At 41.5% G+C, this 25353-nt stretch overlaps 1 protein-coding gene and 1 non-coding gene across 3 annotated transcripts in view; one reads left to right on the top strand and one right to left on the bottom strand.

Annotated features, from left to right (window-relative positions):
• MYO16 (myosin XVI) overlaps positions 1-25353 on the bottom strand; it is a 596952-nt gene that overhangs the window by 549793 nt on the left and 21806 nt on the right. The window lies entirely within an intron of this gene.
• Positions 19537-19642, top strand: LOC123925358. Its single transcript, XR_006814965.1, has one exon. It is a non-coding gene; the product is annotated as a U6 spliceosomal RNA (small nuclear RNA).

Raw genomic sequence — 25353 nt, 5'->3', positions numbered from 1 at the left:
AAGTGGCAAAAACCAGGCATCATACCCAGTTCTGCCTCAAGGTGTCCAGGTCGTGGTCACCGCTGAGCATGACCCAGGGTATAAACCAGACTCCACCGTCTTCCACTGCTCCTGTTATCTAAAATGTGACTCAACACATCTTTTTTTCTGTCACCTAATATCTAGAGTTTTACATGATTAAGAAGCCTATGATTTGCCCCCCACACGGAGGTCTGATCTCCACATTCTTCCTGTAGTAAGTTACATCATGAATTAGAATATTAATTTAAACCCATGAATACACAGTGCCTAAAAACCATTAAAATCTAACATGGTATATGATAGTATGAGATGAAAAAAAAAACTAAGGAAATTATCATTAAGTGTATGATCAAAAGCATTAATTAAAAGCAATCAGTTCACCTGGTACATTTACCTTGGTCAAATAAGAAAATTAGGGAATCCGTTTTGCTAAAGTAAGCCCTTATTTCATTAACATATATTAAACCTTACAATAAGGTGGAAGCATTTACTATTGTGCATTTTACAGTCACAATAAGTGTAGATGATTATAATTAATCATCCGGCTCAGCTGGTTAAGCGTCTGCCTTTGGCTCAGGTCATGATCCCAGGGTCCTGGGATTGAGCCCCGTGGGTCAGGCTCCCTGCTCAGAGGAGAGCCCGCTGCCCCTCCTCCCTCTGCTGTTCCCCTGGGTGTGTTCTCTCTCTCTCTGTCTCTTTCTCTGTGTCATATAAATAAATTTTTAAAATATTTTTTAAAAATAAATAAAAAATAAACCGTAAATTTCTTTCTTCAAGCCAAGCTTTCCAAGGAATCATCTTTATTCCCTCAATAATAAATTTTCTTATCTTTCCAAATATCCATTTGATACCTTCCACAAAGAGAGGCTTGTGATATTGAAGAATGTTTTTTCCTAAAACAAGCAAGCATGATCACTTAAATGAAATCAAATGTGGGACTTCTGCAGAATACAAAACAATGCTTTATCTGTTCACACCCATCTTCAGGTTGGTGTTGACGTATGGGTAAAGAAAACATTACATCTGTTGCACACAATATAATCTTAATGTAACAATTATTTTAAATTATTAATTAATTACTGATTATTTATTTATTATTAATTATTTTAAAATTATTTTAAAATCAACACTGGCATAAAGTGTAGATGAGCTTCATAATAATTTTCCCTGACTCCATCTTTGTTCCAGATATAGAAAACTGTTTCTTAAGGATACTTTATGTTGGGGGGCGCCTGGGTACCTCAGTGGGTTAAGCCTCTGCCTTCAGCTCAGGTCATGATCTCAGGGTCCTGGGATCGAGCCCCGCATCAGCTCTCTGCTCAGCAGGGAAACTGCTTCCTCCTCTCTCTCTGCCTGCCTCTCTGCCTAATTGTGATCTCTCTCTCTTTCTCTGTCAAATAAATAAATAAAATCTTTAAAAAAGTACCCTATGTTGGCTAATGGAATACAAATTTTTTAAAAAGTAGTATTATTAAAAATTCCAATACCTAGTCAAACTACCGATAGTAATATTTATATGAACTCCAGTGTGCTACTACTTTCTGGGAATTTATAGATAAGATATCGAAACAAAGACATCCCATTGTTAAATGTACATATTTAACTCCTTTCAAGAAAGAAATACTGTAGGATTTGAGACACTGAAGAAAGTCACAGGACCAAAAACCCAAAAAATTCTGTCAAGAAATAAATGTTAATAAATAAAAGAAATAAATGTTAAAATGTTATCTGATGGCTTACTGTACTCCTATCTCTATTTCCAGTAGGTTGGAAATTTTTCAGGTAAAATGTTCAAAAAAAAGAAGAAAGAACAGTTTGAACTCATGACCTTAAAAGCATAAAATGAAAAGTATGGAATATAACAGTCTTGTGGTTAGATCAATCGTCTATTGAAAGTTACAGTGTATCAAAAGATGCATTCCTTATATAGTTATGTACGTATATCTGGCTTCATTTTAATATTTTCACAGATGTATATAAAGATGTATGATGAGAAGATACACATAGCAGAAATCTTTAAAGTCACAGGTAAGAAACATGTAAATGCTTATTTTATTTGATTTTTAAAATTTAATTATTTGATTATTTTATTTTTTATTTGACTATTATGTGATTATTTTATTTGATTTGAATAATACTGTGACAAACAGCCAACAGTAAGGGGTCACCCAAGGGTGCTGAGGAATTCTTGGGGATGAGCATTCAATCATGTCAACTGGTCTTTGGGGTCGTCTTAGCGAGTCCAATCTCAGGCCATGTCAAGTGAAAACAACACCCATGCAATCACGATATTTATCTAAAATTGTCCCCAATCTTCAAATGTCTACTTATCATGTGTGTTCTGAGTAATACACTCAAGCTTTATAATTATAACATGTGAAAATTAAAACTTTGCTGTAACTTTGTAAGTACAGTTCTCTTTCTTGTCTAATTGACGTTGAGGCCACGGTCTTAGAATACTTCTGCTTCTGGAAAAATATAAAGCTTTGTACTTGTAATCTAACTAAGCCATTCCACTGTGGTTTCTAAGGGTAGCTCCTTGGAAGCTGATTTGAATATGGAAATGGGGCCAGAAACCGGGGTGGTACATTCCCAAGAAGGTATACTGCAACACCAAAATTAATGTGGGTCTCTTTCTGTGAGTAGCAAAAAAATCCCCAATTTTCCAACTGTTAATAGAAATGAGGCACTGAATGTAACAGTGTAGAATTGCACAAGTTCTAAATAATGTCTTGTAGAGAAGAACTGTCCCTTACACTATCCACCTGGGTCCTTCAAGGTGCTCCTGGTTCATCCCAGGCCCATTTCCTTTGAATGACACCTTCAAATGCCATCATTTACAAAATAAAGGCTTTTCCCAAATGGACAAAAGAAAAATCTTCCAATATTTTCATTTCACACAAAAGCTATTGTCATTTAACTGTTCTACAAAATACCGGCTTTGCCACAAAGGGAAATCCATAAAAATAAGGTATTTAAAATTCATATTGCTTACATAAGACTGAGGAATCCCTGACCTCTACCTCTGAAACTAATAGAGCATTAATGTTAACTGATTGAATTTAAATTAAAAAAATTAAAATAAAATAAAGTTCATTGTGCATACCCCTTGGCATTCCTGCGGTTACTCTGGCCACCACACACCTGCATGTATGTTAATATGACATCAAATATTCTCCCACCTGTGTCCTCATGACAGTCCGGTTTATGTAGCCTCTAATTCAAGTTTTATCGGAAAAGGGATGAAGTGAGTTCAATAATTATAGAAATAAGTTGATCATTGTCCCTAAACGTTCATATCTTTTTCTGAAGTGTGTTGATGATATACAATCCGGTTACAGAGCCATTAATCTGAAGCTTAGTGGTTGCATCACCTTGCAACGACCAAATCATCTAATTCTCTTTTTCCATCTCACACGTCTTCTGCACTCTCTTGAAATTCATACAAGTGTAGAGCCAAACAGGAATCAAGGAAGACATGTGTGTGTTTCCTCTCATTAGATTATCAATGACCAAAGACAAAATAAAATATTGATCTATCTTTGATTGAGCTTTCTAAGATCTGCTACCATCTTCTTCTTAGCTGTGGACAGAGCAAAACTAAAAATTGATTATCACTCACTCTGGATCTGAGCTTCATGGATCTTCAACAGCTGACTGGTTAATTAAATACGGTAACAGAATCCCTGATTAGAACTTTCTTCATAAGCATGTCATTAATAAACCCATTTTTCAATGTACGAAACATCTGCACATAACCACCATAATATTCTTTCTTAACCACAGCGTTTCATTCACTGCCTGACAGATCATAAGTTATTTGACCCACAGGGAGGCCGATCATCAATTTAGTTCCTTGCCCTGGTTTCCTAGACAAACCGTGAAGTTTAATACACGTTTTACGTCATTCATCATTCATTTGCTCAAATGATAAAAGGCCAGCTCTCTCAAAACTGAAAACTGAAAGAGGACGGGTCCTTGCAGCTTGCTCTTGGGCCAATCCCAGAAACGTGGTCCTGTTCTGCTTTGCAATGGACACTGGCAGGGTCATAGACTCATAAAACATTTTATGCATCTACAAAACAGATATTGAACGTTATTTGGGTGTCAAGGAAATTACTGATGTGAAGAAGGACGTTTTCTTAGAAAAAGGCTTTTGCAAACACTGATCAAATCCATTTCTCTTAACTCAAGCACAGAACACAAAACACAGGCAAGCAATTTTTCTGATAAATAACCACTCTGTGTAGGATGTCTTTAAATCTGGCCATGTAGCCAGACAGCTGGAAGTGATGCACCCAGGCTTGGAAAAACAGCAGGGTGAAGGCAGGGGGCACAAGGCGTAGACAGAAGCAAGGAGAGAGGACTGCCACAGTGTGCCCTTCTCAGCTGAGAAAACAAGAAAATGAAACTTAGGTCCATTCTGTTTAGAATTCAGATCAAATACTCTTACGGACAGTGGAGAGCAGACCTAAGTTCAGGACTAGCATCCAGGCTAGCACAGAAGCTGGCTGGATCCTGGAGCGCCATGGGAGACTTACTTATTTGTTCCACAAAGAGATTGTAAGTGTTCTAGCCGCAGAGCTAAGCACTAGGGACAAAGAGATAAGAGAAAAAAACCTCTCCCGTAAGACCTTGGACTGGGGTTGTGCAGAGCCAAATATGTCCAATAAGAATTGACCTTAGCAGGATCTCTCCAACACTTAGAACCATAAGGATAGGCTTCCTTGGAAAATCCCACTGGAGGATCTCCAGGTCCTGATATTTTCTTCCACCCAGAGTAGAGCTTCCATGAGCCACAACCTCTATCTGCTGTCTCCCCATCATCACAGTCATTCACTCCCATGGGTGCCTCTAGGCTCCCACTGCCCCAGCCCACGAACATATGCCTCTGGTCAAAATTCTCACACCAAAGTCACCAATAAACGATTTACTACGAAAATAACGATGCTGCTCACTTCTCACCAAAGATGACTTGCCAATGTTAACACTGGCTTTTCTCCTGGTCCCTGACAACTGTGGGGCCACCATGCCAGGCCCAGGTTGTGTATGCCAACAGATTAGCGAGGACAGCAAATATCTCTATTAGCCAGGTCACTGTGATTTGGGATGTTGTTGTTACTGGAGCTCAGCCTATGCTTCAGCAATACAAGTGAAGGTAATTGAGATCTCTTGATGCTTGTGGAGTTCTTTCCCCCACTTCCTGTCCCCTCTTTGCTAAAGAAATAAGCAAAAGTTAAGAACCGCCAAGTGCAGTTGCTCACGTTACCTGCTGAGATTTGTTGGCTGCCATTCATGACCTGGTGTGGATTAAAGGCTTCTGCTTCCAGAAGCCATCACCCAGAAGCAGATCAAGTAGAGAAACTGGAAAAAATGAGTGTTTCCTACACAAAGAGCTAAGAACCTCACATGGGACAATGAAGGGAGGAACCTGAGGTCCCCTCCTTGGATGGCAGCAGGACCCATCCTTCTTGTTGCCTTATGTTGCCATTACAAATCATCGCCAGACACCATACAGCTCCAAGAACAGTCCAGTGAGTAGTGAGTGTGGGATGCACCTCTGGAGATGATGCATATTACTTCAGTAATACAGAACTCTTTCCCCAGAAGCAACAGGAGAGTCAGCACGAAACCATCACTTTTAGCCACACTTACAAATGGTGGCCCAAGGGAGATAAATGGTAGCCGATTATAACCCAAAACGGTAACACTGAGATAGCATTCTAGTTTGGGGGCCCTCTCCCAGTGTCCCCATTAGCACAGCCGAAACAGGAGCTACCACGATTAGACCCATGCACAGTGCACAGACAAATGAAATGTAGAGCCAGAGCGGATACGCAAGAAGAGAACCCCTTAAAATCAGAACAGGCAATGTTTCTGTTATTGATGATGATTATGGTAATTAGTCTGAGTTCTAACACTTTCAGGGATATCCAGCCCATTTGAGCAAACATAAATGAAATAAGCTTCTATAGCTGCATAAAAATAGGAGGTGGAAGAAAGCCGCGTGAGATCACCAGTAAAATACAAGTCCCAGTACTAAAATTGGAGAATCATGTTCAAGGTGCTGTCCATATTCAGTGGGATACGTGCAATTGAAATCACTACCCTAACATTTTTTGCATCTTTTTATCGGAGGCAAATTTTAATTCAAGGAAATACGGATTCATTTCTATGGGAAACAGAATGTCACCCCAAATGGAAACCTTTGTTTTTCCTGATTAATTGGTATTCATCAGAAAACGTTCTGCACTCTCAAGCACGGCAAGGACCCCAAGGATGGAAGGGCTTGCCTGCGATGATATTCTGGGGGCTCGGCGCCTGCCCCAGAGAAACTCATCACACAGCTGCCTCACTTGTCACGTCCTGTGCCACAGAAAGTTTTTCTTTTATGTAAATTCTGTTTACTGACATGATTTCTTAAACCACTCATTTTCCATGTTGGGAGAGGGGCACATTTCCCAGACAGACAAACCAGAAACACCTGCTAGACATTTTCAGGGGTGTTCACTACACAGCTATTCTGACCCACACTACAGTGACCCGTGCCCTGCCACCAGCCCATCCCACCCATGACAGTGACTGATGCACTGTGACCATTCCAGAGATGAGTTGCTGTTACAAATAGGGCTTGATTTGGCCTCATGTGTGCTTGGGAGAGAAAAGCTATGATGAACCAATGCCTCCAAACTCATTCCTTGGGTTTTATCAGCTTTGTCTCTGAAATCTCTCTACATCTGGATCCCCCTTCTTTTTGGACAAGTGGACCACCCAAGTGGCACAATGGGGGGAAGCTGTAACAGCCAGCTGTCCATTGTCCTTGACTCCAATAGTCCAGACCCCACCATTCATCTGACCCACAACTGATTCAGTTTCTCAAGGAATAGTTCTGATCATATCAAGAATTACTCGGAAGAAATGAGTTCAACAAGATTGCAGACATGAAATCAACATTAAAAAATCTATTGTATTTCAATACAATTGCAATGAATGAACAATCTAAAGATGAAATTAAGAAAACACAGAGGACATTAGGAGAAGGAAAGGAAAAGTGAATTGGGGGAAATCAGAGGAGGAGACAAACCATGAGAGACTGTGGACTCTGAGAAACAAACAGGTTTTGGAGGGGAGGGGAGTGGGGGGTTAAGTGAGCCTGGTGGTGGGTACTAAGGAGGGTATGTATTGCATGGAGCACTGGATGTGGTGCATGAACAATGAATCTTGAAACACTGAAAAAATAAAATTAAATTAAAAAGAAAAGGAAACAATTCTGTTACAATAGAATCAAAAAGAGTAAAATACTTAGGAATAAACAACAAAAGAAGTGTGAAAATTATACTCTGAAAACTACAAGACATTGTTGCTATTAATGAAGGCCAAAAAAAACCCCAAAAAACAAAAAACAAAAAAAACTAATCTCCCCCAAAGAGTATATGGGTAGTACACAGAAGCAGCCAAACTACGAGGCCAGAAACACAATTCCTAGAGGCAGCCACGTCTGCACAAGGCTTCTGACTTTTACTGTAAGGAGGCAAGATCCAACTCCAAAGTCAGAAGAGTCCACACGAGACCGTCCTCACATGAGACACTGACTGCAGGTCCACGGGGTTTTCCCAAAACCACTCTTACATTTGAAAGTTCACTGCAAGAACTGATAGAAATGTATTCTACTCCTGGTTGTATTTATTAGAAGGAAATCTACAAATCAGAAGCACCCGAAGGAAGAGACGCACACAGCAGACCCTGGGAGGGTTCCAATGCAAACTGCCACTGTCCTCAGGAACTCCTTATACTCCCAGAATCACTGTGGGCCCAGCAGAGTTCATCCAAGCTTTGGTGTTCAAGAGCTTTACGAAGGCTTCCTTACTAGTGTCATGATTGATGATTACTGCCCATATAGTCAAAGTCAGTCTCTAGGTGTACCAATAACCAAAAGCACGGCCACAAACCATAGGATGGTCTTTCTGGCATGGGCAGCCCCCACCCCAAGTCCACCGGGTGTGGTGAGCCACATCCTGGTTCACTCACTAGCATAACCCATCAGGTATATTTCTCAAAGCCCATGAGGGACAATGTAACAAAGGTGCTCCCAAGTATCATTTGGGAAACTCCAGCAGTTTAATAGTTTACCTCCCAGGATCCAGGAAAAAGCCCAGATCTCTCTTTGGTTGAAGCCAATTTTTTTTACTATCCAGGCTGCTCATTCTGCATCAGCTCCCTTAACCTGCTGTGAAGGGCCCTCTCCCCTCTACGACCTGACCCCCCCCCCCCTCACCAGCACTTTCAATGATGTCACCAGCTAACACACTTCATCATTTAAAAGAGAAACAGAAGTCATTAAACAGAATCCCCTAGCCCCTTTCATCTTTCCACCAACAAATCTGCAAACCCCCTGCATCCATACTGTCTTTTGTTTCCTTCTCCTTCCATTTATGGTGAAGCAAAAGCCCACTGCTCTGTCCTCTCTTGCTCCGGACCCTGCTTGCTTCCACTTTTCCAGGGAAAATCTCACTTTCTGGACTAGTTCCTGTTATCTTGCATCTTCAATCTATTCCCTCCCATTGGGCCCATCCTCTCACATCCAAACACTCGTGACAATGTTCTCCCTCCTCTCCTTGGAGACACCCCCGCTTTCCTCGAGAACACAAGGAGGTGATTTCTTCCTGGCCCAGCACGGTCTTCAATCCATGCCAGCTTTCATCCTGACATCATCACTACGACCCACATTTCTTTTAAAAAATACACACACACACACACACACACACACACACACAGGAAAGAAACAGAGAGAACACAAGCTGGAGGACCAAGAGTTGGGGAGGGTCTCAGACAGACTCCACACTGAGCTCAGAGCCGACAGGGGTCTCAATCTTATGACTCTGAGATCACTACCTGAGACAGAACCAAGAGCTGGACGGCACCACCCAGGCACCCTGGCCAACAGCTCTTTTTAAGATCACCAGTAAATTCCAGGGTGCTGGTCCTCACCAGACCCAACTACTTAGTGGAATTCTATACAGATAATTACCCCCCTTCTTGAAGTAAATCCTTCTTCTGGTTTCCATAAAAACATTCTTTCAAGCTTCCTCTTACTTTTTCATCCCAAAATGCCTCTGTTTTTCTGATCTCTAAAGTAGGGGTTCTTCCAAGTGTAGAACCAGCCTTCCTTCGCGTCTCTGACCCTGCCTGCACCCTAATTGATTACTCCTATTCTAATCCCACCTCAGGGCTACCCCCAAGTCCTGTGTGTTTGAGCTCTAAAATGGATCCCTAAAACACACTCCCTCCTCTCTTCTGCCCCACGGGGCCACCCTAGAGCCCCCCACTTCTGTAAGGGCTAGTGAGGGCGCCCTTGGGGCACAGCTCTGGCCCCGCACCAGCACTCCCCCTCTCCCGGCAAGGCTGGTGTTTGGATCGCTGAGTACCCTCGACACCTGAAACAGGGAAGGAGACCCGGAAAGAGAAGATCCAGAACTATGAAGGTCATCAGATTAAAATATCTCCATTTTGAAAAGACATCATAGACAAAAGTTTTAAAAAAAATCTAGAAAATTCTGACAACATTCCAGAAAAAAAAATCAATAGCATAGAGATAAATAAAAAAAAAGTAAGACCCAAATGGTAGCTGGGTAGAGACAATTTTCCAAAAGGAAGCATCATGATTAACAGTCCTTAAAAAGGTCACACCTTGCTAGTAACTGGAAGTACCGTACAAGCATGTGATACAATGTTTCATTAGGATTTGAAGATAAACCCTAAAAGTTCCCTTTGTGCCTTGAGCTGGGCGCCTGGCTCATATTAAGGATTCGGCGATAATCAAACAGATATGCTCTTGCCTCTGCAGAGGCTATACTCCAGCAAAGTGGAGATTTATTGACCCAATAATCATATATAATTAAAGCGCTCATGGTACAATGAAACTGAGAATCTGTTTTTGAAAATCAGGGTCCCACGATTAAATTAAGAAGCAGCTGGACATCTGACCTATGCAAACCTAATTTTTCTGAAAGAAACAATGCTGGAGGGAAGAGCTCGTGCTGTCATCCCATCACACCACACAATGAAATATTCATCCTCCCATTCTGCTCTGCATCTTTTAAACCACCTCCCTTCCTTCTTAATCTGTTTTTTTTCCAGCACATCTGTTTTTCTGGACCCTCTCAGCTAAGTCTCCTCCTACTAGCCCGCTAGATGTGGTTATTGTCAAAGAATGGGCTCTCGTCTTCTGGCTCTTCTTTCTCCCAGGTATATCCCTCCCTAAAACTTGGAAGTGACTGGGAATGGGCAGGGACAGAACTCGCAGCGGGTTATCTGGGGCTAAACTTTCTTCAGGGACTAGGAACTGGGAACATCGAGCTTATTGTGGGGACAGTGGAAAAATGTTGGGAGAGATGTGGGGATCCAGAAAATCCTGGTAAGAGAGAAAGCAAAGGCTCAGCCTTCCCTGCAGTTACTGTTCTGGGTCCTGCAGGGACACGGCACCACAGGTCAAGCAGGGAGCATGCGACCATCGTAAGATGGGGGCTGGTGCATCAAGGATCAAGAGGTGTTTGGTATTCCTGCAGAGTTATAAAGGAGAACCCTGGAGGTTAACCAAATGAGCATTTATTAAATAAGCATGATTCAGGATGAAGTTGTATTTGTTTTGTTTTCAGAATCGGTTGTAACTCACTCTGCCAATTCAGTAATGTGCTCCACAAATGGGTATGAGGTTCAAGGAAAAAAATAAAAAGCCTTGACAATGACCTTACTGAGGTGCATAGCCTGTCCCTGATGTCCCTGATGAGCCATTTGGTTTTACTCAAGGTTTTTGGTCCAGGTGCATAGGAAACATCGCTCACTCTACTGGGCAAGGACCTGAGTCTGATAGGGTTTTCATAGAGGAAATAAAAATCCAAACTAGAGAGATTATTTTTCCTCTCCAGTAGAATATCTGTGAGCTTCCAAAAGAGGGCACTTGATTAAGTTATGAAAATGAGTTTAATGTGGAAATATGTAAGGTTTCCAGATTGACAGTTCAACAAATGAAAAAGTAAAGTATTTAATGACAAACATACTCTCTCCAAGGATCATGGTAGTGCTGAGTAATGATAAGAAAGGAAGAAAGAAAGAAAGAAAGAAAGAAACTCTCTATGCCCCAAATACCCTAGTAGTCTTAGTGACCTAGAATCAAAGACCAGAACTCAGAACAAAATACATGAGAAAATAGACCCACGAAATAAATATAATACAATACTTAATTATTTGGCAGTTAAACTGTAGGTATCATTGGTGGCTGATATCAGGGTTTGGCAGTGAGAAGGTCATCTCAAATTTGGGTGAATTAGTAAGAAAGGTTTTCTGGGGAAATAGCATTTAAGTCATGATGGTTTGAAGTATTTAAGTTTTGAAAGATTTGTAAAGATAAAGAGAAAAATATAAAGAGATTGTTAAAAATATGGTGGCCTCTTTGGGAACAAAAGAAACAACACTTTCTGTGAAGCAAATCCAATCCCTGTGTTTTAAATCAAGGAAACACAGACTGAGACTAGTCAAGATCATTCCTTGTGCAGCTGGTGAGCACACCCGGAATTACAGCCGTTCTCCCAGACCAAGGCTTTACCCAACCTGCCACGGTGCTCGAGAGGAGGCATGGGCCCAGCCAGCATCTGAAGCATAATTCTCTGCTTCTGCTTCGTTGATCTGCTCTTTGGTCTCGGAGTTCTCTTGGACTTGAGACACTACTATTGAACTCTCTCTCCCAACCTGGTACCTAGACTGATTTGAACCCATGACCTGTCCTCTTCCCTCTTTACCTTACCATCTTGTCCTTTGGTTAAGGTACCCTCATTCCTTTCCATCCCACATCTTCTTAGAAGAAAGTCTAGAGAAGAAGGAAGGAAGGAAGGAAGGGAAGGAGGGAGGAAGATAAGAAGGGAGGAAGGAAGGTAGGAAGAAAGGGAAGGAGAGGAAAAGAAGAGGAAAAGAAGGGAAAATAAATAAAATTAAACAGAAATACCCAACACTGTCTCCAAAACGTATCTTTCCTCTTGCCCAATTCCCGTCCTCTGCCCCTACTCCTCCCAACCATGGAATGTAATTTAAGGACTAAAGGAACTAGGTTGATCTAGTTAATACAAGGAACTGCACTTAAAAATTGCTCTATTTATTTAAGTGGGATAAAGCCATGTCTCCTCACTTTAGTTTCCTGTCTTCTTCTTGGCATTGGACCTAAAGTTTCTTGTCCCAAATTCTATCCTCAGGTCTTGACAAATAGCCTCAAGTGTGCCATCTGGCCAAGAGGTTAACTATTTGTAGGGTCTGTGCCTTTATGGTATTTTGCCCTACATCCCATTCACAATGCTTTCCTTTGAAGCAAAATAGCATATAAAGAAAAAGCTGTCCAATGTGGTAAGTGTACTAATTGGTTCCATGAAGCATTAGTTCCCCGTAAATACTTAACGCTTCACATCTGTACATGCTTGTCACTTTTTTCCACTTGTCTTGTTGACTGTAATCTTTCTTCCTCATACCTCGGGGGATGCTCAGGGATCCTACGGTTCTCAATGTCCCAAGTGTTCAGTCAGGTTCCAGGCAGTGACCTAACACTGCAGTGAGGCGCGTACCCCCAGACACAGGAGATAAGAGGGAATCCTAAAACAAGGAGCACGTTTTTTTTTTCTTTTTTTTTTTATTTATTTTTTCAGCGTAACAGTATTCATTCTTTTTGCACAACACCCAGTGCTCCATGCAAAACGTGCCCTCCCCATTACCCACCACCTGTTCCCCCAACCTCCCACCCCTGACCCTTCAAAACCCTCAGGTTGTTTTTCAGAGTCCATAGTCTCTTATGGTTCACCTCCCCTCCCCAATGTCCATAGCCCGCTCCCCCTCTCCCAATCCCACCTCCCCCCAGCAACCCCCAGTTTGTTTTGTGAGATTAAGAGTCATTTATGGTTTGTCTCCCTCCCAATCCCATCTTGTTTCATTTATTCTTCTCCTATCCCCCTACCCCCCCATGTTGCTTCTCCATGTCCTCATATCAGGGAGATCATATGATAGTTGTCTTTCTCCGATTGACTTATTTCATAAGCATGATACGCTCTAGTTCCATCCACGTCGTCGCAAATGGCAAGATTTCATTTCTTTTGATGGCTGCATAGTATTCCTTTGGAAGTCCATGAATAATTATTTCAGAAAACTATTATAGGAATATTATAGGAAAATTCTTATAGGGTGTATTGTAACACCCTCAGTTTTGAAGAATTCTCTCATTAGCCTACCTATGAACACAGAGATGTTAGAAGAGCCAACTTAAAAAGAATTTTCTAAAAAAAAACAAAGTAGGCAAAACAAACATGAGAATTAGGATTCCTATGTCAATAATCCTTACAGAAAAAACGAAGAAGGTGCAATGTGGCTCCCTCTGGGTGGCTCAGTCATTTAAGCACCTGACTCTTGATTTCTGCTTAGGTCCTCAGGTCATGATCTCAGCGACGTGGGATCAAGTCCTGTGTAAGGCTCTGAGCTCAGGATGGAGTCTGCTTTTCTCCTTCTCTCTGCTATCCCCCTCCAAGCTCATGGTCTCTCTCTCTCTCTCTCTCTCTCTAAAATAAATAAATAACTTTCTTTCTTTAAGAGAGAAAGAAAGAAAGAAAGAAAGGAGAAAGTTGTGAAACCACCCTCTCAAATTGAAGAATCCTTTACTGGCATACACTGTTACCTCAGAGTTATGAGAATAGCCATTCCACACACAATGACAACTCATGTACAATACAATTCAAACTGCCACGCAAGTTGGAGCACCCCAGGAATCTGTGCTAAATGATTTCTTTAATGAGTGTGTATGAACATGAGAAATTATAAGCCCCATACTCTTTGATTCAATCTTTACTCAAAACTCTAACAGAAGCCACAGGCTATAAACTTTAATTAACAGTCTAATAAGGAAGCATGAAAAGGATCAAGAGACTATTAACATAAGAATTTGATGAATTAAAGCATGCATTTATCTTATATCTTATTCACAAATAGAAAATGTATGTCAAAATTCACTTACTAGCTATCATCAAACTCAAGTCGGCTCTACCCTTAATCTGTATCTTACTGTAAACTTGAAATATATGAAAATTCAGTTTCTTTGTAATGTGAAAAAAAATTCTGTAAGTACTCAAAGATACATTTAAATAATTTAAATGTTCTAAGGGCCATACTTACGATCATGTGTTTTAAGAAGCTACATTGGCTAGAAATGTGTCTTTGGAAACTGCTCACTCACTTGAAGTTACAAACCATTCTGTATAGAAGGTTGGTTTTATCCACCAACCTCATGATAATTAACTCACCATCTGTGAGCTCAGTATTTTGTAACTTCATCCAAATTTAATAAGCTGACCTTAATTGACAGAGAAATAACAAGATGGCACCTTGTAGTTGCTTTCTCCGTGTCGGCCAAATGTGGAACAAAGATTCGAACCCAGGTGGGTGGGCAGTAAGCTCGGGCTTTCGCACTGACATTACGCTGCTTCTTCATAAAAGCAAGTGATGGCCAGAAATATTACCAGTGGCATCAGCAGCATCTGATGCCCAGGGAAGAAAGGCAGAACAGAGGTAGAATATCCAACAGGCCAGTTAAAGAAACACTTTGACCTAAATTCAAATGTAGTGGATTGAGGAGTAAAGGGGAAGCAAGATGTTGGAAACCATGTGTAGACTCTATTTAAGAGACGAGGAGCCTTCCTTTCAACCATATAATTTAAAGTGATTTCACTTATAAGATTTATTAAAACAGCAATATTAGTTGCATAACAACCCTGATTTTTTTTTTTTTTTTTGGAGAGTCTATTTCAATGCAATTAAACCATTAACTTATCAGGGCTTGGGAGGGGAAAACGTCGCTCCCGAAATTGTTGCCATGAACGTAACACATTTTAAGGATCATTTAAATGATGTTGAAATCATTCTTTTTCCCATCCAATTTAAGAAGAGAGATCATTCTTCACTTAGCTGGAAGTCCTCCACTTTTAAGACATATCTCCTTTAATTCTGAGCCTGTAGTTTTTGGAAATTTATTTGTACATTAGTATTTAACAAAAAGTCACAGATTACCAAAAAGTTTGTGAATTAGTAAATTACATAATGGATTTCTGAGTCAATGCCTTGTATGGTCTTAAACTATCATTGGATGTGGCATCTTTAACAAAGCTCATGGTGTCCAAATCCCCCAAAATTGCAACATACACTTCCAAGAAGAGGAGTAGAGTGTCTGTCCAGTTACTAGTAATATTAATAGTGCCAAAACATCTGCCAAAAATCATTAGAGGTTAGTGTGTCTTTTTTGAGGGAAGCAATCTATAATTAATTCTGAATTCACCAGCTGGTATCAGTCTTGCTCCCCCCCCCCCCACCCAAACACACACATAGGGAGATGAAGAGCAGCGTCTGTTGCCAGACTTAAGGAAAAAAAAACTGGCATCATTTGCTCAAGTAATACTCATGAGAAATGTGTAAAATGAGTAAAAGCAATTAACTGCATATCATTTCAGCTACATGCAGTCTACCCATTGAAGGAATCATAAATGTATGGTGTTAGTTTCAGGCTTTTCGTTAAAGCCCCTTTAAGAAGACAACAGTCCTGCCTGTCATGCTCAGCAATTATGCAGGGACTCCCAGAGTAAGGTGTCCTCCAGCAAGCACATGGCCCCTCGATGTAATGAGAACTACGGTCATGGCGTTGGTCCTAACACCTAGATCAGCAGTGTTCACCTGGTGGTGATTCTGCTCCCTAAACATTTCAACAATGTCTGGAGATGTTTTTAGTTGTTAAGACCGTGTGTGGGAGGGATGCGCTTCTAGCACAGAGGACAGAGGTCATGGATGTAGCTAACACCCTACAAGGCACTGGATACCCCCCAAAAAAGAATGACTGGGTCCAAAATGTCAACAGCGCTGAGGTTGAGAAACCCCGATCTAGATATCTACACACCTGTGAAGTTACTACTTTAATTTCTCTGGTGATGCTTCAGAAGAATCAGAATACACCAGCTGTATCAGGATGTGGCTCAATATTACACAGCCGGCCACCTGCCGGCCACTCCCGGAGCCTGGGGAACCAGAACTCACGTCTCTCGAAGTGCCCGGCTCTTCAGATGGGAAGTACAAACCATCAAAGGCTACTGTGAAACAGGGACATCCAAACGCCCATTCAAATGAAATTATTAAATGAGGCAACGTCCCCCTGTGGTCCAAGGAGTGTGAACAGAGCATAACTTTCACAGGATTTGGGAAATGGTATTCATTATCTCCTTAATTTCATTATTTCTATTATAAATTAAAAGTGCCTAACAGCAGATGACCGCTTCAAAGTTGGTGGATCCAAATAATTTAGCCATCATTTTGCCTCCTAAAGTACAGGTTAAGTGATGTTAGTTCTGAGGCAGTAGAGTCCCACTGAACAGTACATCCATGGGAGAAGCAGGTGAAGAGAGGCAGCCTCCCTTGTACCATCCGTGCTCCGTCACACCTTGCCTAATGATGCCCTAAGCTGATTCTGATCAAGGTTCCCCTGGGGACCCAGAGGTAATCCCTGTGCCCGTTATGTGTGGACCCTCAGTCTTCACACACTGGACATGGACCAGCCACCTCAAAGGAGTCTGATTTTTTTCCTTCGGTTTTAAAAATATAAGCCATGGGGCAATCATTTTAACTTGACATCAGAAATAATGTTAACTAGGCAAGTTGACTTTAAATGTCATCTTTGTAGTTTCAAAAATAAATTTTATAAGAAGGACAATCTTTACCAAAACCTTTAACAAAAACCTTTATGCCCAAATTCCACTCATGTCTCCTTTTCTCCTGTACTCGTTCTACTTCCACCTCAGTCTTTATTTCATCAATTCATCCTATTTGTCATTGACCCCTGTCATCACAGCACAGTCCTTGGGTCGGGTGTCATCTGAACGTCACAGCAATTTGTCATAGCAAAGGTAGCATGCGCGCCAGGTCTTGAATGATGGGGGGAAGCGGGTGAGGACAAAGATGTCTCAGAAGAACATGACATAACAGTGGCGCAAACAAAGACTCAGAAGTGAGAGACACACCCACGAGCTCAAAATGGTTATGACCACAGGTGAGCAGGGTGACAGGCAAAGTTCTTGGAACTGGGGCCAGACATAACATGTGACCATGTGGCTGGGATGTTGCTGAGGGATTCGTGCATATGGTGGACACATCAACCAGATGATTTCTAAAATCCATTCTCAAGATCGGATTCTTAAACTCAGCTGAATGTTGATGTGAGGAGTGTCGGTTGAAAATGTAGGCTGTGAGAAGATATGGGGTAGCTTGATTAAGATTGGCAGGCAGGTAGAAGATAGTGAAGGTCTAGGGCCTACAGGGTCATGCCCCAGTTGGTACTAAGGAAGTGAACTGCGGTGGTGATGTGCAGGACGGATGCTGAAGGGAAGACGAAAACTCAAGGATATCACAGAAAACTGTCAGCCACATCCTTGGCATTCTGGAAGGAAGCTCTGATGTCGGGCAACGGCAATCAAGATATAACAGAGGGAAAGGATAGAGTGATTCTGTGAGGAGAGAAGGGATAACATTCATGACCGAAACAGATGCAATGGAGGAAAGAGAAGACCCCGATTCCACCAGCTCCATTGATAGAACTCATCCAATTCAACCCATTCAAGAGAAGGACCAAGTATAGTTAGAAAATTGAGTCTGCTTCATGTTGAATTAAATCTGGGGTTCACGTTCACCAGACAAACGTCTACACATCCATCCACTCACAAACTCCATCTCCTCTGTGAAGACTTCCCTTAGTGCAACCAGACCTGACGATGGTGTCCCACGATCGCCGCTGTGCCTGAGGGCTCTTCTCATCCTTGTATTCCTCAAACTGAGTCTGTTCCAACCCACAGTCTCTATTTAATCTTATTCTCTGCCTAGGTACCACCTATGTAGAAAGGATTGAGGCCTTCCTTTGACATTCTGTGATGGGTTGAATTCTGTCCCACTTTGCCCCACCCCACAAATATGTATGCTGAAGTCCTAACTTCCAGCATCTCTGAATTTGACCTTATTTGGAAATGGGGTCATTGCAGATGTAATCCGTTAGCATGCCCAAGATGACAGGCTAACCCTAGAAGGTAGCAGAGAAGTATGGCATGGATTCTCCCTCACCTCCCTCAGAGGAACCGACCCTGCAGCCACCCTGATCCTGAACTCCCAGCTCCGGAGCTGTGAGACAGTGAATGTCGGCGGTGGCAGCCACCGAACCGATAGACTCATGGAGAGTTAGATACTGGCATGTTCTTGGGAATTACGGCATTCCAGAACTAGATTCTTCTGAAATACAATTTTAAATCCATGAGGAAAACAATCTGATTCATTTATATAATCATTTGGTTATTCATTCAAGAGTTGAATAGGTGGGTGCCTGGATGGCTCAGTGGGTTAAAGCCTCTGCCTTCGGCTCAGGTCATGATCCCAGGGTACTGGGATCGAGCCCCGCATCGGGCTCTCTGCTCGGCAGGGAGCCTGCTTCCCTTCTTCTCTCTCTGCCTGCCTCTCTGCCTACATGTGATCTCTGTCTGTCAGATAAATAAATAAAATCTTAAAAAAAAAAGAGTTGAATAGGAATACACTTCCCGGAGATTTGCTTTCTGGCACGTTATTTGGATCACAGAACTTACAGAAGTCCTTACTTTCCGAATAGGGAAGAATGTGTATTTCCACACTTCTGGCCCAGGTCTGAGCTGTGACAGAGCCCATTAAACAGACTATGTTTCCCAGAACATCATTCATTCCTATACAAAACAGTCCCCACTCAGGTTTCTCTTCTTTTTCCCTTCATGACTAAATTTGGAAAATAACTGATAACCACATAGCACCCTTCATACACAATGCTGGATGTATTATATTAAGAACTCTTGCAAAAATTGCGAAGGAACCTTGATATAAATCTGCATGCTCTTTATGTTGTCTGAAATTCATAGTAATGCAATTACGCTGAGCATAAACCTAGAACAAAGTATAAAACGTACACGAGAACAGCTGTATTTTCTGAAATGTATACTGCTCACATTCCTTTAGTTTTTCCACATTCAGACTCAGCTGGCTACCCGCAGAAAGAAAAACCATTGTATTCACAAAACAGATCATTAAATATGATTACATTTACAGGCAAAACGACTTAAGGTCCCAAACACCAGGCTCAGAGGTAGGTTACCAGACATAAAGAGAACAGTTATCAGTTTGAATGGCCCTATTTACCATGCAGCTACTCAGAGGTGAGCGGGGGAAGCATCACGCCACCCCTAATATATTCCTGTTACAACCAATTCTGTTTGAGGAAGAAGGAACCGAAAAGCAAGACTCTCCTCCTCTAACAGACATTTGTGTTAGAAACAGACATTGTAGATAACTAAACTAAGTTGGAATCCATTTTAAAAACACTGTTTGATCGCCCACTGAATTGCAAAATATCAATAATAAATGACAATACCTTATCATATAACCCTTACTTAATTGTCCAGAGACACATATATACTAAAATTGGAATGATACAGAGAAGATTCGCATGGCCCCTGCACAAGGATGACACACAAATTGTCCACAGACCATCATCGTGTCTGTCCTGCACATATCCAGCAAGCACCACAACGTGTCCACACAGTCTCCCCATGTGTTCTAGACTTACTAACTGGCCTTCCATCCGAGCGTGGCTGGCACTTGCTGCCTGTCCCCTCCCCTCTGGCAGAGACAGACAGACCCTGGCCTTACCCTGCCCTGCCCGGTTTCTGTGCTCATTGCCTGTCTCCAGCAGGATGGCAGAACCCGTAATGTCAGAGGACATGTCTGGTGATGTTTCTGTCTTGCACCTGGCACAACAAGGCTACAGAGGGTGGGTTCAAGGAGAAAGGGAAGGGACGAGAGAAACTGGAGGATGAATGGAGAGACAGGAGAGGAGGGAAGACAGGAGAGACGGAGGGAGGAAGAGGAGGGACGAGGGAGAGGACCTATGCAAGATGGGCCTTGCCCATCACACGGAGTAACCTGAGTTCTTGGATGAACCCTCTGCTCCTGAAAGAGGGGAGACCTGCTGGAACCATCGCAGGGAAGAAGGGGGCTCAGGGCCACTGTGACAGCTTTGTTGCCAATGACACACACTCACAAAAGGCTTTTAAATTGTCCGTATCCACACCACAGCGAATGTGAAAAGCTTTGGGCCTCACATGCATCTGACAGTGATGAGAATCTCAGCATGTATTATAATTTAATACAGTGTGGAAAATGTATCAGATTGTCCATAGATCTTTACCAGGCAATTTTCTTCTTGGCAGGCACCAATTTTCTTCAATGTGCCATATTTTACTAATTCAAGGTACAAAGATCAGAAACTCCCCCAAATGAGTAGTTATTTGCAAAGCTTAAAAAAACAAAAAAACAAAAACGAGAAACCTGAATTCACAATGCTGACATAAAATCTCTAATATCCATATAGCAGAAACAGTCTGGCGCGATCTGGCGCACATACGAACTGAGTTTGTTTTCATGTAGAACGATCTGCGGTTTCATCATGGTAGTAATTTCCTATTCCTGCCTACAGAGATATCATAGATTGACTGACTGACTGACTGACAGATTATAGTTCTGTGTGGGCAGAGGGCATGTTACGGTTTTGAAAAGGACTCCCATAAGCGTCGCTTTGGTTTCTGTCTTATTAAATCTGGAACGGACCCAAAGGACCTCATGACGCAGGCTGTGTTATTCGGACACTGTCCCACATGGTCTCACATGACTTGAGGCAGGTCATGGAGGAGGAGGAGTACGGGGAGAAAGGAGAGAGGGAAGGAGAGAGCCACGGGAAGCCAGAGAAGATGACCCTATTGTCAACTTTCTCATTTCCTCGATGACAATATACTTAAAATTCTAGTCAGTGGCCACCTTGTACATGGATGATCCCAGAGTCACCGCCCCAAAGACGAAAGGCAGACGCCCTCTCAATGTGGCTTTACTAAGTCAAATTCCTTATGAAAACAGATACAACACAAAAATGTACACATGCCGAACTTTTCAAAACTCCTATCGTCAGTTTATTTATACAACTCCAGTCACTCCGGTTCCTTCTTTTCAGGGGAAGAAGTGGCAGCATATTTACTCTGAATCCCACGAACGTCCTCCCACTGTATGTTTACATGATGTCAGCTTCTGAGATAGCTTCTGCAAACTCTCACGAAAACATATGGATGGTGGACGAAACTCGGAATTTTTCCTGGTGTACGTGTATGCATGCATGGGTGTGATATTTTTCACATGAACGATTTCGGTCAAGTAAATCTTATTTTTATTTACATTGTTTGAATTTGTATATGATCTCTATATAAGGACCTAAAATTTGCTTATATATGTACTTTTCCACACACAAGGGAACAGCTAAGCCCAGTTAAGTCCATAATTTGGAAGAAAGAGGATAGGAAATGTGGGGGAGTGGGAGGAGGGTAGATCTCGATGCTACAGAAAAAGTCACCAGCCCGTCTCGTTTTTATAAAGCAGGCTGCACTTCCAGGAGCGAGCCGGCTGCCTTGCAGTATCATTGGTGTGTTACAAATTGTTATTGGCCACTGACCTAGAGACATCTGCTAGGCAAGATGAACTATTCTGTACTCACCTGAGTGAAATCTGGACTTCTTGCCTCTGGTAAAATGATTTTCATGCAGATTTAAGAAATGTATTATGCCACTGATCTCTCGAGAAACAAAGTCGTCGAAGCAGTGGGATTTATTTTTCAATTTTCTTCAACACTTTAAAAACAGCATCTCTTCCAAGATGCTCAGGAATTTGGCTTCTTTCTTTCAGTGCATCGATTTGAGGTCACATCACTGAATTTTTGTCTATCATTTAGCCTGACATCCATTTTTAGTTCTATTAAATTAGTTTAGAAAATTCAAATCATCATTGACTTTCTAGAGCATTTTGAATTCTGACATTCTTTTTTCTCAATGAGAAATCCCTCTGCTGGAATTCTTGCTTCTATAAATCAAGATTGCTCTGTAATAAGTAAGCCAGAACTTTACAGAAGACCCCATATAAGGTTAATCACGATGGAATGTGGTTTCGCACAGTTTTTTACATATCTACTCTTAGGGGTTACTTGTGCCTTTATTTTGACTTTATCCCTTTTTCAAGTAGTAATTATTGGTATCAAAAACAAGTGCGATTGTCTAAGTCACATTACACACGGTAAGTGGAAGCTATAATTAGGACCATGAAATGCCTCTCTGTTCAGGATGCGGAGAAATGCTTTCCACAGGATATTTAAGGTTATCCAGGATTTCCCTCATTGGTGCTGTGGATCTTTCCTGCCTTGCCTACAAGGGAGATACACGGAGAAGACTAACACATCATCACCTAGAGTCAGGACATCTACACATCTCAGGAATATCTTTTTCCCTTTTCTGTTTGAAACTTCTTTGATAGTGAGCTCTTTACGTTTTAAGATCATTCTTTCCTTCTCTTGGAATTACTAGAGTCATGTTTATATTAAAATATGAGGCAAATGAAGCATTCCTTCATACAGTCTTCTCCCACCCCACTTGTCGGTCCCAGGTCAACCATACAGAGATGACAAAATAGATGTAATTATTTTTCTACATGAAAGGTACAACATTCTCTCTACCTTTTCCAGGGTAAACCTCCCAGGGAGAAACTTTTCACGTTGTTCTTTCCAGACTTTAACTATTCTAGCTTATTTTCTGTGTCTACACTCCAGTTCGTCAAATCCTTAATTATATAGGACTCTCCAAAATGAATACACTACTCTAAATGTGAATTCACCTCCATAGGATATTAGATGCTAGGTTGCATGAGTGATAGCGTAGCTATATTTGTGATGGTGACATTGGGCTCATTGTGCTAAGCATTAGTCAACTAATACTACAAATCTATTCCAAGTGCTCTATTATCAAGGCATGTCTTTGACACTCTGAACTTGTGCCATTAATACTTTGAATCAGCCAGCAAAACTTAAAATTCTCCCTAATAAATTCTCCCATGATTCTTAGACCTAGATATCAGCCTATCAAGGTCTTTAAAATGTTGATCTAATGAACCATGAGAGACTATGGACTATGAAAAACAATCTGAGGGTTTTGAAGGAGTGGGGGGTGGGAGGTTGGGGGAGCCAGGTGGTGGTGGGTGTTATGGAGGGCATGTATTGCGTGGGGCACTGGGTGTGGTGCATAAAAAATGAATTCTGTTACACTGTAAAGAAATAAATTAAAAAAAAAGAAACTACCCAAAAAAAAAAAAAATGTTGACCTAAATCAACTAAAGTGTTCATTTTCATAACCCAGCCCTTCCCTTCCAGGTATACACCATACACACATACATGCATATGTTTAGAAGCAAGCCAAACTTGACAGAGTAGCATTATTTGTAACAGAGCCAAACTGCAAAACCAAGCCCACTCCCCAACAACAGTAGAAAGGATAAATTCATTCTGGTCTGTGCAGAAGAAGAGATACACCCATCAGTGAAACTGAGTAACCTACCACTCATGAAGCAAATACTCCATGATTCCATTCGCACACAGTTCACAATCAGTCTGGACAAAACCACAGTGCTCAGGGATGCAAAGATCACAGTGTACAGAAAAGCCAAAGAAAGAAATGCTATAAAAGTAAAGACAGTCAGTAGTGGAGTTGCTTACAATAGTTGATTTCTTGATACATGTGTTTACCTTACAATAATTGTTAAAGAGAATGGTTGTGTCATATGCATTTTCTCCCTTGTGAGTGCTATAGTTGTCAATAAAAAAGACCAATATTAAATTAAAAGAATTAATTAGAATGACCGTCCTTCTACAACCTGCAAAAATCCTAAGTCAGAAGTAGTTTGTGTGGGGTGGGTGGTGGGGGAATGTGTCATGTACAGTCTGATTAGAGTGTGAGCCCCTTTCTCTTTTCATTCTACTTCTACTGTATCCCCTCGTGGTTGTCTTCAGAGGCCAGTTTCTGTCATAAAAGCAATATGGCTGCAGCAAGATGATGTAAAGAGGGAGAAAGGGTGTGAGGGAGGGGTGGATGGATGGATGGATACTGACTCAGTAATAGAAGAAAAGTTCTGATCACATTCATTGGGACCATATTCTTAACCCTGAAGAATCACCAGAGCAAGAAGCATAATATTACGCTGATAAACCTAAGCCCAATCACAGTCCATTGCCAAATTTGATTTGGTTCAATTTCACCCAGACCACATGAACACTAAGCAACAGGAAAAACAGTAAAATGAATGGTGGTTAATACCCATTCACATGTGCACATACATGTATACATAATCATACACACTCATACATAGAGACACTGTTGTAAGGGCTATACACTAACGTGTAAAGAGTATATTGCCACAGAGTAGTGGGAACATGAATTATGACACTTTTTTCTTTCAGTTTGCATGCACTTTGCAATGTTTCTATGCCAATCAATACCTTATCTCTAGTTTGTGCTGAGTTCAACTTCTACTCACAAAGTACTTTTCAGTTGTATATGTACCTTACTGGTCTTCATGGTTACCTGGGATCCCATTTCACTGAGATCCTGCTCCCCAATGATTTGACCTCGATAAATCCCCTACTTACATTTCTTCCTATAGTTTTCACACCTCTCTGCCTGTTTTCACTTTTTTTTCCCCTGCCTGTTCTTTCAACTCTGTCTCATTAAATTTCATCTTTGATTGTTCAAGACTGACACTAGTCAATAAACGGACACTACGCCCTTAAGACAATCTGGTTCAGTCGAACTCTCACGCCTCACCTGGGGTCTTCTGTCCACAGTATGGGTAACCGCTGATCAAGGCAATGATGCGTTCTGTCAAATCCAAAAAAGTGTGCAGAATGCCTTGTTAAAATTAAACTGAACTCCAGCCTATGGACGGACATCAGCAAAATGATGGAAGAGGAAGCCCATCCCTTGTTCTCCCACAGATACACTGACTTGACAAAAATAATAAATAGATCAAAACGCCTCATAATTACAGTAGACCAGGGAAGCACAATCCCGAGAATAGCTATAATGACATGAGTAAGAAAAGTCTTTGATCTCTACCCACATTTTCCCTGCCTGCAAGTTGGCACAGCCCCTCAAGACTGAAAGAAAATTCCCAATGCATCCCTTCTATCTCTGCAGCACCACAAGCAGACAGCAGTTGGACGAAGAGGTTATAAGCTCTTTAAAAAGAAACAGGTAGCCCTCTGTAATTGGAAGATCATGCAGAGAAGATGTGTCCTCACAATGATTTGGGGGACTCCCAGAATCTCCAACTAGGTTGGTTGGTGAAGTCTGT

Source organism: Meles meles, chromosome 14 (genome assembly GCF_922984935.1).
Source record: "Meles meles chromosome 14, mMelMel3.1 paternal haplotype, whole genome shotgun sequence".
Classification (NCBI taxonomy): domain Eukaryota; kingdom Metazoa; phylum Chordata; class Mammalia; order Carnivora; family Mustelidae; genus Meles; species Meles meles.
This window is presented reverse-complemented; position numbering and strand designations above follow the sequence as displayed.